The sequence below is a fragment of the Brachyistius frenatus genome, unplaced genomic scaffold, assembly GCF_029030835.1.
Source record: "Brachyistius frenatus isolate BFR_SWC_R1_liver_20210118 unplaced genomic scaffold, ASM2903083v1 Contig_115, whole genome shotgun sequence".
Taxonomy (NCBI): Eukaryota; Metazoa; Chordata; class Actinopteri; family Embiotocidae; genus Brachyistius; species Brachyistius frenatus.
Genome location: NW_027210714.1, coordinates 303,271 through 318,075, shown reverse-complemented (window position 1 = coordinate 318,075; position 14,805 = coordinate 303,271). Strand labels below are relative to the sequence as shown.

At 44.3% G+C, this 14,805-nt stretch overlaps 1 protein-coding gene across 3 annotated transcripts in view; it reads left to right on the top strand.

The window, feature by feature from the left end:
• Positions 1 to 6,979: 6,979 nt before the first annotated feature.
• LOC138629425 (C-terminal-binding protein 2) overlaps positions 6,980 to 14,805 on the top strand; it is a 95,807-nt gene continuing 87,981 nt past the window's right edge. For 2 of the 3 annotated variants that reach the window (XM_069713103.1, XM_069713101.1), the window contains exon 1: positions 6,980 to 7,418. The gene's annotated coding sequence lies outside the window, so the exon portion shown is untranslated. Of the gene's footprint in view, positions 7,419 to 10,950; positions 11,045 to 14,805 lie in introns of all 3 variants that reach the window. The other variant, XM_069713102.1, reaches the window with a different exon arrangement.

The window sequence follows — 14,805 nt, the reverse complement described above, 5'->3', positions numbered from 1 at the left end:
AAGATCACAGCTGCAAAAACAACCAACCGGTGACACCCACGGAGCCCATGAGGAGGTCAGTTCCTTTTGAAAAACAGAAAACATGACTCCTCTGAACTGTGACGCGTTATGTGCATCTGCAACAGGCAAATCTGGATATAAACAAAGCACTTAATTGCGATAAGTAGCTGCATGCAGCTAATCCTGACTGCTTTTGGTCGTATCCCAGTAATTGTAATATCACTCCACGGTGTGCAGGTAATGCTTGAAGTAAACGTTGGGTGTGGAGAATGCCTTGATGAAGTGGATGAAGTGTGATGCTGATGGCACCTGTGATTGGCTAGAACACACAGTCCTTTTGATCTCTCTTAAAGGTTAAGAATAGTGCATGTAATTTATGTTTTATTCATTTTATGACTTTTTCAAAGCAGAAATTCTTTTTGGAGTTGCTTTTCATCTGACTGAAAAAAATAACCTATGATTTTTTTTTTTTTTTTTTTTGGGGGGGGGATGAGGGTGTGGGGGCGGGGGATCTGCAAACGGGAAGAAGTGTAAAGGTGATAACTAAACCTGCAGGAAAAGTACAATAAAGCAACTCTGGTAAGTAATGTTCTCGCAGAGGGTGAAAGCAAAAGCTACACAATATGGCTTTCGCTAGCAAATGCAGGGGATTAAGTAAGTTTCCCTTTGAGAAATTAACTAGTACATAAAATGGAGATAAAAGAAGAGACGGAATAACGAGGCCTGTTTGCCTATTCAGAGGTTTAGCCGTGTATTAAAAATTATAGCGTTAAGCTTCCTGACAGATGCTAATGAAGTGATGTTTACATTTTTGATTCGCTGCCTAAACAAAGATAAGACATGCTCTTGGAAAACAGCAAGCCCTGCAATCCAAACACATCCATTGAGTCTGTCACCAAAGACATGACAGCTTTCTTCCCTTTCTCTAACAACAATAAGCGACTCATTTCCATATTAATGAGAGAAAAGAAAGGCAAGTGGATGGAGGGGGGAGTGTCGAGCGTGGAGGGGGCGATGTTGCTTCTTGTTGTCTTGGCACGTATTGACAAAGTCTTCAAATAGGTTGTTAATGACCAGCCTAAAACACAGGGAGCAGCCCGTGGAGTAATCATATCAACATGTTGTGTATGCGTATCATGCTGCGTACTGTCGCCGCGCCTCCCGCGGTTGCTCTTACGTAAATGTTTGGTGTTGTTGCCACGCTGCGAGACGGAGGTGCACGCATGCACGCAGGGACACGTGCGTGCACTTGTATACTTGCTCTTCCATAAACCCCACATAGACACAACACTGAGCATTCTTCTTATATATATAAAAAAAAAAAAAATCCCACAGGAAGTAGGTTTCAGTACACCCAAAGGAAAAAAAAAAAAAAAATACAGAATTAGCAGCTCTGGAGGGTCAAATCCAGCGGGGATACAGAGCATCTGTTGGATCCCACAGCTTTTACTCCTCTTAACCTTTAAAAGAAATCGCTGTTGCCTTAACCTGCAAGCTAAATTTCTTTTATGCAGAAATCGTAGGCTTGAGAAGTGGAATATATATCCCAACTTAAAGGGGCGTTGGAGCAATTTTACTCTCTCGGTTAATTTACCATCACGTGGACTTCTGAGACTGTGGAAACGGTCAATTTGAGGTCCTCCGTGGCATTGAGGGTCACATTCTCCCAAGTCCAAGAAAATAACCAGAGTGACGTCGCCGGTGCGTCTCGGCGGAAAAAAACAACCTCTCGCAGCTCGTACTGATGACGGCAAGTGTGACGAAGCGCGTTCGAAGCTCAGCCCACGCCGAAGACTGCATACGGGTCGGCATATTTCAGCCTATGCTGCCTCAGTTAAGCGGCCCCGGTATCAGGGTGTAAAACACTTGCCGTTCCACTTCACCATACCGTGTCACGTTTTGCAGGTTATTTACCGTAGGCCTACGTTATGCAAGGTTAAATACGTTACGTTATGAAAGTAACATAACTTTTTTAATAGAAATCCACATTGACTTTTGCTTCCTCACGGACTGTAACTCCGGTCTCCAAGGGGAAAAATGTGTGTTTGTTACACCCAACCACCCCCGACTTCCTGCCTGTGCTTTGTCACTCTTTGTACTTCGTCGCATGCCCTCTGTCACGTGACCTCTTTCTTTGACCCCGGTCTTACATGTCTTTTCACATCCTGGCCAGTTATCCGATCACTGACACGGTATCCGAGTGGATGTACGGGTGTATTACTATTGGTGTAATACTGCTGTTATAGAGTCACGGAATTTATGAGTGTGACTTCAGGTTTAATTTATGAAGGAGGTTACATGACTTGAGACTTAAAATTTGGACAAAATCATGGGGCCTCGGATTGAAATGAGTCAGTAAAAGGGTAGATGAAAAGCTGAGGTCAATATTATAAACACCAAACACCATATTCAAATATATTTCAACAATGAGCATTCAAATATCTGCAGACTTCCTGCATCCTGACCTGCTATTTTCTTATGAAAGTACTTATTTGACTCTGAACCTCCAATGACTTGAGACTTCACTTAAGACTTGAAAAAAAGAATTCAAACATATTTGTTTACAATTTACAATACAACACAGCACAAACGTATTTGTTGGGGTTTCGTATCAAAGTCCTAAAATGTTCACTCCGGTGTCTCAAAGAATTGTTTCCACGTTCTGTGTAGGGTTGTGATTCTGCGAGGCATTTATTCTAACACTTGACTCCGAGAGGCATCTCCTCGACACAATCTTCCAGTTCATAGTGCATGTCATTAGCCTCCCAAATTACAAACATCATTAGGAGAATTGATTCAGCTTAGCCTCCTGGGGGGCTCCAGTCTGCCGTCCCTACATGGTGAGCTCATTTTGAGTGTGGTGTCAATCCTATTTCACAAGTTCAAGCAGACCTACATGGGGGTCTGAGCCGTTCATCCCCTCTTTATTCCTGCACAGTGAAGTCGTGTCTCCTCATTAGCGAAAAAAAAAAAAAAAAAAAGAAAAGGCAACTGGTGTGCGTGCGTGTGCGGCCTCCATGAATGTTTCAGCCTCCGAACGGGTGAGACGAAGCTGTTGCGACACACTGACCTCTGCAACTCAAAACGCTCGCTGGGACATGCTGAGACGGCACTAAACTGATGTTGACTTTTTTGTTGTTGTTGTTGATGAACGATGCACGTTTCTGTGCCCCGATTCCATAATATTTTATATTGATACATTTTGTAAGTGAACTAAAAACCTTAAGAGTTTCGACTTTTATAACTCACCAAGAATTGGAGCCAATTTGGAGCCGGCGCATCAAAATTGCGCTCGAGCGTCAGTGCGAGAGGGGAAAATCTGTTTGATAAGAGTCTGCGGGGTGAGAGTAGAGTGCCATGGGAGAGCAAGTGATGTATAAGAGGGGAATTGACAAACAAGAAAAATGACTCGTCTACACACACACACACACACACACACACGGCATGAGCAAAAAGTTTAAGCGAATTCGCCCCTCGAATTCAAATGCGTCGCGGTCCTTGTACTCCGGAGCAGCCACTAATTCTAACCAATGTAAAAAAACACCAAAAAAAACACAGCGAGGGTTTGTGTGCTTTCAATAATTCATCTGGAGATTGATAGACGTGCGTCTCCAGAGACCGTAGTGTGGATGGTATCTCGCGCAGCTCTCCACAGAGACTCGCTATGAACTCTTTGTCTGTGAATTTGCGAGCATGGAGATCGAGGTCGGGGTTCAACATGAGAAGTCTGACGTGGCACCGCGTTGGACCCCCACCGCAACCCCTCCTTTCTAATAGGATGGCATAAACCCCTCCGATAGTCGAGGCTCCTCTCAATCTCCACCGAAATGTTTTACGTCGGCGCGGCAGACGAGTCGATGTGTACTGCAGAGCGGTGGTTTTGCGTGTTAAAAAAAAAAAAAAAAAAAAAAAGAACCCGGGAGACGTTTTCCAATTTGCTACCAGTGTTGTTTTAAAGGCGATCTGTAAATCTTCAGCTTTACATCCATCCCGTGGTATTTAGGTTGAAGCGAAACAGGTGAAAGAGGTGCTTCTTTCGTTAAAATGATCAGAGAGCGCAATAAAGCGTTATTGCAGGCTTTGATTTAGCTCCGGATCTAACAAAGAAAACAGAATAATCTCAGAGAGCATGTGAGCAGTGAGAGTGGGAGAGATTTCTGCTTTTTTTTTCTTCACGTAGATTACATTAACTGCTTGTGGTTTTTTTTTTTTTTTTTTTTTTTTTTTACACATGTGAACCGTTTTGCATGAAATACAAAGGGGGTGCCATGAAGGTCAAGTAAACGTTGTTACCGTCACACAATAGCCGCCTCCCCCCCCCCCCCCTCGTGATTGGGGTGTGAACGCAGGCTTATCTGTAATCACCGATCTTGATTGTTGTAAACAAGTTTTGCCACCTACATTTTCTGAATAATCACCCCACCGAGGTTTTTTTTTTTTTTTTTTGGTGCTTTACGCTGCCCCTCCTTCCCCCCCCCCCCCCCCCACACACACACATGTAACCAGCGTCCCGACAAAGCGGCGGACAATCGCTGATGGACGGATCAATACAGGAGAGCATATGGAGGCCAGGCAGAATATAGAAATGAAAAGTGGAAAATGGGATGTAGATAATTGAACTCTCCGAGCACCCCGGCCCGACGCTTCACACAATCCGCTGCCATTAACGCGCGGCCTCACGGAGTGACCTCGCAGAGTGACCGCGCGGAGTGACCTCGCGGAGTGGCGAGATGAGACTGAAAATGAAAACGCACAGAGGCGACTGCGGATTCTTGAATCCGCGGCGGCACCGCGCCGCTCGCAAATGTATACGAGAGGCAAACCCTTCTCGGACGAACGCAACCGCGCGGGGTCAACGCTCGTCCTTTGTGCAACAAGTTCCAAAAAAAAAAAAAATAAATAAATAAGGGACAGTAGAAATCAATCACGCGGCGTCATCCGCGTTCACAAAGCACTGGGGTCACGCGCTTTGCTGTACGGTCCGTTCAAATCAATCGCGCGCGGTGAGCGCAACAACAGTCAGACTTCTGTATATTTAGTTTTAAATTACGCCGTCTGCCCTCGCAGCAGCCTGCCGTAGAGAAATCAAAGGAATTCCTAACATCAGATGTATTAGGTTGGTGAGATTTTGTACAAAAACCTTATTCTGTGGAAAAACTCTGTCCATGAACCGAACATAAAAAAAAAAAACCAAAAAAACAATGTAAGTACGCCTCTACTTGTAACTGCAGGGTTTACCTTCACCTTTTACTTACTTGGCTGTGCTGTTTTTTTTTTTATGAGCAGCATCCCACAGCGGTCCATTTTTTTTTAAAGAGAACCATTAATTATATGCACAATTTTAATGGGGTGAAACACAAATTTCACAGGCTTGTACTGGCTTCCGTAAGACGGTAAAGCCAATTTCATAAACTATAGATTCACTGCACACTCGAGAACAACGGACACCTTCATAATTCTGTGTGGAGATATTGTACGTCTTATTAAAATGCAAAATTAAAAAAATTAAAAAAAAAAAAAGGAAATATAGTCACTTAGTCATATCTGATGTGTTTGTGTGGAAAGTTTTGGTTTTATTAGCCAGTATTTGGAGATATTCATCTCCAAAAACTTTTTGCCATCAGACGGTACAAGAAGGGCAGGGGGGAGTTTTGATTTTCATACTTTTTAAATGTGACAGGCTTTTTTGTCATCTGGACTGGCTGAAATCAGGGTCAGTTCACCCAAATATCACATCTGTTCCAATTTTGGAGCGCACACGCACACACACACACACACACACACACACACACACACACACACACACACACACACACACACACACACACACACACACACACACACAGATAAGCTGGCTGGCTCTCGGCCAGGACTGCCGGATAACGGCCGGAATCGGCCCAGAACTAAGTGCTATCTGGGATGTGGCATGTTGTACGATTACCCCCCCCCCCCCCAAGAAGTGTCTGTCTGTGAAGACGGTTGAAAGAGGTTTGACATGCCAACCCCGTACCGTGAAGACACAAGTTGCGCCGCTTTTTCACTTTCACCTGCCGTCTATCTGCCCCTTTTTCTGGAGAGAGGTGTACATAAACCGTGTTGATGACGGAGCCGTTGTTGTTAAAGTGATGAAGATACAGCAGTTGCGGTGTGCACAGTTTGATCCCAGAGGGGGGGAGGAGGGTGTGTGTGTGTGGGGGGGGGGGGGGGTTGTTGGATTGTAGTCCCTGTAGATCTTTTGCAATTCTTGTCTGCATCTCCACTCTTGACTTTTGTAATAAGCAGGTCATAACCAAAAACAAAAGCTTCAAGACACTAATATGCCGTAGGAGCTCAGTTGGAGTTTGACCCCACTTGCAAACTGCAAGTAAAACTGTAAACTGTTTTCCAGAGCGATTGGGACGTTACCGGAAATACGCTTTTTTTTGTGTGTGTGTGTGTGTGTCTTTTCTAAAGTTCAGTGCGTTCAATAGTGTTGGCACCAAAATCAAAAATCTGCCAGCAGAAGGAGGCATTGCTATTAAAGTTTTGGCACCTGAAACCAAAACTATCTCCATGTCTGTATGTGGTTAAGTGAGATTTAAAATTTTTTTTTTTTTTTTTTTCTCTGTCATTTCAGCGAAACTCCCCCCCCCCCCTTTTTAAGACAAATTTCCAAACTCTTAAAAAAAAAAAGAGAGATTTGGATCTGAGGAAGAAACCAAAATTTCCAATGTGACCACATCATTCGTGCTACGGCCATGCGAGCAGAAGGGGGGTGTGTGTGTGTGTGTGTGTGGGGAGGGGAGGGAAGGGGAAGGGGAGGGGAGGAGAAGAGAGGGGAGGGGAAGAGCGGGAGAGGAGGGGGGGGGCTTCTCCTTCTTGGTTTATGTCATTGGTTTAAACGACCCAAGACCCCGCCTTGATAAAAAAAAAAAAGGAGAGTTAGAAACAGTGTGACTACAGCCAAAGAGAGAGAGAGAGAGAGAGAGATAGAGATAGAGAGAGAGAGAGAGAGGGGAGGAAAAAAAAAAAAAATAAAGCAGTGAAACAGTTAGACACCTACTCGGCGTGTATGCTCGGACGTATTTCAATAAACAAGGACTCGTTTGAACACAGTGTAGCCCGCTTCCCTGTTAGGTTATCACTCCTCTTCTCTACTCGGTCGTTTCTTTCCCGTCTGCTAGAAAGAAGAAGAAAAAAAAAAGAAAGAAAGAAAGAAAAGAAAAGAAAGAGAAGAAAGAAAAGAAAGAAAGAAAGAAAGAAAGAAGCAGCAGCAGAAGCCGCGTTTTGCAGCGCTCGGAGGATTAACAAGGTGGAATCAGAATTACTCCCAAAAATCTGCACATGTAACGTTTTGTTCCCCGAAGCGGATGATGCTGCCGCCGACGTGTGCCTGAAAAGTCGGCTTCTCAACTTGCGTTTAGACGTCATTCATCCAGGTAAGACTGCATTACAACAACGGTACCGATAGGTTTTATTTTTTTATTTATTTATTTTTTTTTCCTCCTTTCTGTCTCTTCACGATGAATCCAGTTTGAGAGTTGAGCTGCCGTCGGGAGAGGGGTTGGGGGGGGGGTTGGGGAGGTGGTGGTGGGGGGGGGGGGTTCAAGTCCGCATATTACACAGCTCTGACCATGTGTGTCCACCTTACTGCGCCATGAAGATTGGAGGTGGTGGTGGGGGGGGGGGGGGGGCGGCGGCGGTCGGGTGGGTTGTACGCACCGGGGAGGTGTGTGTGTGTGTGTGTGGGGGGGGGGGGGACATTATTTCTGACCACGTAAAAGCTGCTCTGTCAAACGTGGACACGAATAGCCCGCGTTTTCCCTCCAGCGCTGACAGTATATGTCCCTCACCTTTTTACATGGCAAGGGTATTCAGCAGAGCCGCGGGGACCGGATTGTTTTTGCACACAAGCGAGACCCCGTGCGGAATGTGCGTGCGTGTGTGTGTGTGTGTGTGTCGGTGAAAAGAAAATAGGAAGTGCATCGGTGTGTGTGTGTGTGTGTGAACGGTTGTGGAGTTGTGTGTCTGTCTATGTGTGTGTGTGTGTGTTGCGCTTTCCAGCGAGACTATTTGCTCATAAATCCTCTAATACCACACACTTGATCCGAATGACTTGAGTTTTAGTAGGAAAAAAAATTGTATTTGTAGAAGACGTCATCCTGTGTAATCTTTGAGGCTTGCTCAGCCTGTGCATCTTTAAATTTAAAATAAATAAATAAATAAATAAAAAATAAACACACAGGCACACCAGTCTTGTTACAAGGAAGCCCATTTTTCTGTCCCGAGCCGCATTTGACCTTTCACATGCATGTGTTCTAGCACGATTTCCGAGAGCTCTCTGGAGGAGCTTTAAAGGTGTCACACACATTATCAGTGGATCAGATCCCCTCCCCCCCCCCCCCCCCCCAAACTTTTCTTTTGCATCGCAGGGAGCCACAAATGCTAAAAGAAGTAACACCTGCGTCCCATGACAATTTGCCCCGAGGAATCTCACCTGAGAGGGTTTGGTGGTTTCGTGAGGAGTTTTTAAATTTGCAATTTGCCATATAAAGTGATGAGATGGTGGAAAAAAAAAAAAAAAAAAAAAAATGCTCATCTGTTATTTAGTGAATGAAAGTGAAGTAAAAAAAAAAAAAAAAAGAGCCGGTCTTCGTGTTTCTGGGGGATGCCCCCTTCATGGTCCCCCTGGAGGCTACCCACTGGAAGAGATGAATGGGCTGCTTTTTGTAGTTCCCACTCTTGTACACTCTGTTGCCTTTTATTCAGGTAAATTCATCTTGTTTAGTCACTGAACTGTTATTTACAGTGAAGATTTAGCACCACGGCCGACTGTGTAAACTTAAAAAAGAATTGGTAAGGAAAGTGCATCCTCTGTTTACAGCCGCCGAAAGGTGCAGACGTTGCAGGAAGGAGCCGCTTAATTGCCTTGCGCCAACCTGTTAATTACACACACACACTCAAGTATTCTTACATATTATTGGACTAATTAATTCACTGATTACTCTGAAAATATGACAACAGGACATGTGTTGGATTAATGAAGAACTACAGCTATTCTCCTTTCTTATCGCTCATCATTAAAAACATCACTGTCAGTAATTTGTTCTCGTCCACCAAGATGATTTCTCCCCTCCTGGCGAAACACCTCAAAAAGTCATTTTGATCTGATCAATGGAAATTATTTGATGCCCGCAAGCTAAATAAGAGATGACCTTGGCAAAGTAGCTCTTTGTCTGTCTTATGGGTGCCCATGTGTGTCGTGTATTGGATGAGGAAGGTGTGTGTGTGTGTGTGTGTGCGCGTGTGCGCGTGTGCGTGTGTGTGTGCGTGTGTGTGTGTGTGTGTCCCCTGAAGGAATATAAGGCCACTACAGATGTGTGCCGCCTGGACATCTGCTCTGTTGTCAGCCATTGTCAAGGAAGCAGTTAAGATGGTGGGCAGATCAGCTCAACAGAGCTCCCTTGTCAGAAAGCTCCATTAAACTGCTCCAGTCACAAGTGCAGCAGGAAAGTGGTCATTAAACTGAGCGCAATTTTTTTTCTTTTTTTTTTGGTGCTCCCTCACATGCCAGGTACCTTCAAAATGATCACTTTTCCACAGCGGATCGAAGGATCAGCTCCTCATTCGTAAACAACAAACCTGCGATACGGACACTTTTTTTTTTTTTTTTTGGCCAGTCCCCCCCCCCCGCCCTCCCCCCTTTTTTTTTTAATGCTTCCCACATTGTGAGTCGGCGTTATCGTTCAGAATGGGGACTGTCATGTTTCCGCAGAGGAAATTGAACAGACTAAGTTAGCCGACCCCGTGAAGAGCCTGCCCTCTGCCATCCTCTCCCGTGTTGCCGAGCAGCACCCTATCACTCAAGGCAATTGAACGTCTCTGAGGGGACCTCTGTTAGCCCCTTGCAATATTTATTACCATCCATCATCCTGAGACTCCCGCTCTACGGGTGAATAACAGTGGCTGCTAAGTTCTGTGTTAAAAAGTTCCCCTCCCCAGCGACCATTAGGAGGGGATTTATGAGAGCAGCTTCCCTGGAAGTGCTGTGGAAGCGAAGCGTGTTTCGGAGTCGCTGCGTACCCGCTGGGCTGCGGTACCAAATATGTCACGGATAAAAACTCTTGACTTGGTGGTGCCCCGGTTGAAGAGCTGAACTTTTCCTTTTCAAGTTTGTCTTTGTAGGTTTTTGCGTTCAGATTGGGGAGAAAATTGCCTCGAGAATGCAAACTGTTATCTCGTTCCAACCTTATGTTATTGCAAACGGAATACTTTTTGATATGCACTGTTTATTAAAAAAAAGAAAACTAGCATTTTGAAGATCTGACTTTCAGTTCTGGGAAGTTGTGATCGAAATTGATTTAGTCTTGGTGTTTTTGCCTCTCGCGCCTCTGCAGCTGCCCATAATAATGTAACAACGTTCATTTCATACATCATACAGTTTAATTCTAATATTTACTGCATTGTGAAGGCAACAGAGAAAGCAAATACCTCTCTGTCTTCTGTGTAGTTATTTTCTTTGTAGTGAGTCTTTCTTGTGGCAGAAAGGGAAACGATAATGATCTAATATTCACTATGGTCTTTAATAAGGATCGTCTAATGTATGCATACTGAGCTGGTAAATCCTGCCTCCATGTCTTTTGAATGAGCGTGCGCGCGTGCTGTGTGAAAATGAGTCTATCCGTACGTTCTCACTACCTCTCGATCGTCTTTCATCCTGCAGAGATGAGATATTCATTTTTTTTTAAATTTTTTTTTCAAAAAGTCTTTCCACTCTGTTGAGATTGTTTTGTTCGTCAGAGTTGCAAACAATCAGGATGACTCTACGAGCGGGTGAAGCCATAGCGATGGGACAGCACTGTAAATGAACGCCTTACCGTGCTTCTTCTAGGTCAATTTGAATATGTGTTTTTAATTGGTCTCTGAAGGCTAAGACTTCTCTTCTCTTTTCTTTTCTGCCTTCCTCAAAAGTGTCTGTATGATGTGACTGTGTTGAGCTGAGGAGCCCGGGAGCAACGGTGTTCATTTGAAGCCCGCCGAACACGCTCATTATCTCCAACCAAAGGCAAGATTGATTTAGCTGAAAGACAAGAGTCATTTTTGAGAGAGGGGTGGGAGGGGGGGGGGAAAACAAAAACAACATAGTGGTAGAACTATAAACTGATCAAGACAGTGATTCCTGTCACGGATTTTCTCTTGGTCAAAGCGAATTCCTCAGAAAACTTCCAAAACAGATCGTTTCAGGGGAAACTAGAGTATCTTCTCACAGTAACCAAAGGTGCCATTACTCAGCCGAAGCCGCTGTCTCGTGGTTTTCAAACCTTCAGAGATGGCATATTGAAAAGATATCTCAAAGAAACAGTTTACTTGTCATTCCCATTTCTTTGCTTCTCTTTTCTCTCTCGAGGCATTCTGCATCTTCGTTTTTCAGCCCACTGAAGTGTGTTGTGGGAGGGTGTGTGAGGGGCACTGTTGGACTTTTTTTTTTTTTTTTTTTTTTTTCTGCTGTCATCGCTTGCTTCCCCCATTGCTATAATTTCATTGACAGTAGCAGCAATTGTGTTCTCCGGAGCTACACGAGGGGTAAAGGATAATTAGAGCCGTAGATGTCTTTTTCATGGTAACGAGTGTGTGTGTGTGTGTGTGTGGGGGGGGGGGGGTGGAACCCGGTGCCAGCCCTATTCTCTGTACTATACAAAGGGACCAGATCCAGTGATAGGCCCTGCATAACAGATCTACAGTATTCTCCAACACAAACAGATGTATTTTATTCTGCCTTAACCTCCACGTGGTTTCAGTGTTGGCTGGCAGAGAGGATTTTTTTTTGTTGTTGCGCTCCCTCGTACATTATTATCAGGGGAGAGTGAGGTGGCCGTGTAATAAAGTGGGAGTGCGTTGTTTTTCAGCCGTGTAAAAGGTCAGGGCTCGCTTGTACTTTGGCCCGCGCAGGCGATGTCAGAGACTGTCTTGTTAGCGTTAAGGTATGATGTCGCTGGGCGAAAGCAGCAGCAGCAGCACCGCAATTAGAGTTATTAATTATTTTCTTACAACTTAATACACTTTCATTTAATGCATATTAATTGATGTGGTCCTGAATCCGCGCTCCCATAATCCACCAAGGATTTCTCAAAGGCAAGCACAAAAGGCTTTTATTATCTTACGGAGGAAGTGGTCTTTTGGGACGTAAAGTGCCCCCGCTCAATTGTGTATTACATTATGAAACAGACGTAAGTGAAATGAAATTACAACGTATCATCAGCACGGTGAAGGATCCTATTGAATAATTACCTCGGCAGAGCCATTGTTGTAATGTCAGACTTGTTCTTTTGGATGTGACAGAGGGGGTTTTATGAAGTCCTGGTGGAAGGGAGTAAAAAAAAAAAAAAAAAAAAAAAAACAGTTTTCAAGGTTAAACTGTGTGAAGGCCAAATGTTTGGGGAGGCTGGATTAATTTCATGTCCCATAATGTGATTTGCAATATCTCCTCCTCTCCTGCCCTTGGTTTCTTTGGAGATGTGCGAGCCTGATGAGAGATGAAAGCAGGGGGGCTGCTGTAACTATCGCCTGCATTTATAAGTGTTTACAGGGCTACTAAATGGAATTACGGGAGATGGTGCATGCTTACAAATTCACCATCATTCCCAGACCCCGGCTCATTACTGAATACAAATTCAGAGGTTATTCCTTCTGGTGCAAAGTAGAGAAAAATGAGCCCCCCCCCCCCCCCCTCCTCATACGTGCAAACATGCACGAGCACCAGTTCACGTATATAAATACATAGAACGCACAAACGGGAGGATGGGCGGTGGTTCCAGGAAAAGCACTGTGCATCATTAATTGCAGGGCAGGCTTACGAAGGAGGGAGAAGGACCACCATGGTAACGGCAGCGAGATCCCTCGCTGCTCAGTGGGCCCGAGACGCTCGCTGTACTCAACACTTTATCACACGGCGTCTGCAGCTCATCCTCGTGTATCTGTATATCAGCCCAGTTAATGAAACTGTTGGGCCGCCTCATTCTGTTGACAAATTCCGTGCAATACAGATGTCTTCAGAGATACGGGCGCGCTTCATACAGCACCATTAACATAGATAAATACGCACGAGGAAACCTCGCAGTGTGTATGCAACGCGAGGAAGTGATATAATCAGTGATTGAGGTCGCCGCAGATAGTGAGTGGGTGGGATGTTGTAGGCGTTTAGTGTGGCGGGGGAAAGGTGGTGGCGGTGGGGCGGGTGGAGCCACTGGTAGCTTTCTTTTTTTGCCCATCCCTTACTGTTTAGTAGGCCAAACCACCGACATGCAACACCATTAGTGATTAAAATAGTGTTAAAACGAAGTCAGAAACTACCGTACTGCTCAGTTCTTTTTAGATTTTGACTTGACTAAAAAAAATGTTAGTCGTCAATGGTTAATCCTCTAAGTAACAGTTGGCAATATATCCATATTGGTTGAAAAGACTACATTACAATTAAAAAAAAAAAAAAATTGGATTTTTTTTTTTTATTTTTGGTTTTTTTGTTTGTTGAATTTTTCAGACGTGAATAGTCAAAAATATAATATTTGATTTTGTCCAGCCATCAGTTGGGTTTCTGTAGGTTTTCTCTGAAGAAACTGAGAATTATCCTCCAGCAGGCTTCAGTAATGCGGCTTAAATAAAGTCACTTCTGACATTTTATGTGGTCAATTCATAATTTCAATCAAAAGTTTGCTCAATTCTACAAAAAGATGATCAGAAGCTACAGGTGGAAGAGATCAAAATTTGATGTAATCTTCCCGCGCAACCACATCAGCAGCAGCAGGGACATGGTGACCAGTAGCCATTTGTTTTAGAAAAGGAATTAAGAGACCTGGAGCGACAAGGTTGAAATGCGGTGGAGTGGCCAGTTCACTCTTGGAAGTCGCTTTTTGAAATTAGAAAATTAAAAAGCGGTCTGAGGTTGAAAAAAAAAAAGAAGAAAAAAAAAAATCGAATGAAGCGGGCGCGAGGTATTCGAGGAGGTGAGGGTGTCGTGTCATACCGGTAAAATCTGTCTTTTTCTCTTAAATTGTCCTTTTTCTTTCAAAGTGTTGAAAGCAAGCGCTTCTCCTGAGCAGCGCTCCAATGTGGACTGTGTTATCGGTGCTGGAAAATTCTCACACTGTAACGGCATCGGTGGGCTGCGCACGGTGGGGGGTAAATGTGAGCAGACGTATGCATGCTTCCCTTATATGCTACTGTCGTGTCTGAGTGGTGGGTATGTGTAAGGACTAAATTTACCTGCTCTTGTTTTGGTTTTTTTTCTACATTCATGCCTTGTCTGTGCCGTGCTTTAGTTTTCCGGTGTAATCTCGCGTTGTTTTCTTGTGAAATTAGCAGGGGGAAGGCAGTTGCATATAAACGCTATTTCGGGAGTCTTTTGCAGTGCTTTTTTTTTTTTTTTTTTTTTTTATCATTTCAAAACTCTCCACGGACCATTCATGGAGTGCTCTAACGACTCCGCCACCATAAGCATTACATGTCTTTTCCTTGACTGTGGCGCACTCAAGTTTGTTGTTGATCTTCTTCTTCCTGGTTTCTCGCTGAGGCTAAAATTCAGTCGAGCTCAGTCTCACCTTTCCTTCCCAGTGGGTGAGCTCCTGTTTTTTGGTTTTCAGATTCCTTCCTCTCCCAGTTCAGCTGCAGTCTGATGGAGAGACATCCCACTTTGGCCAGTTGTTAGTTGTGCCATAGGTCTTACTTGTGCATTTAAAATGTAAGAGGTGTTTTGAAGCTATTGTGGATGGGAAGGGGAAAAAAACCTCTTTCTTCAACGACAGTACACTGCTACAACATCGTGCTTCACGT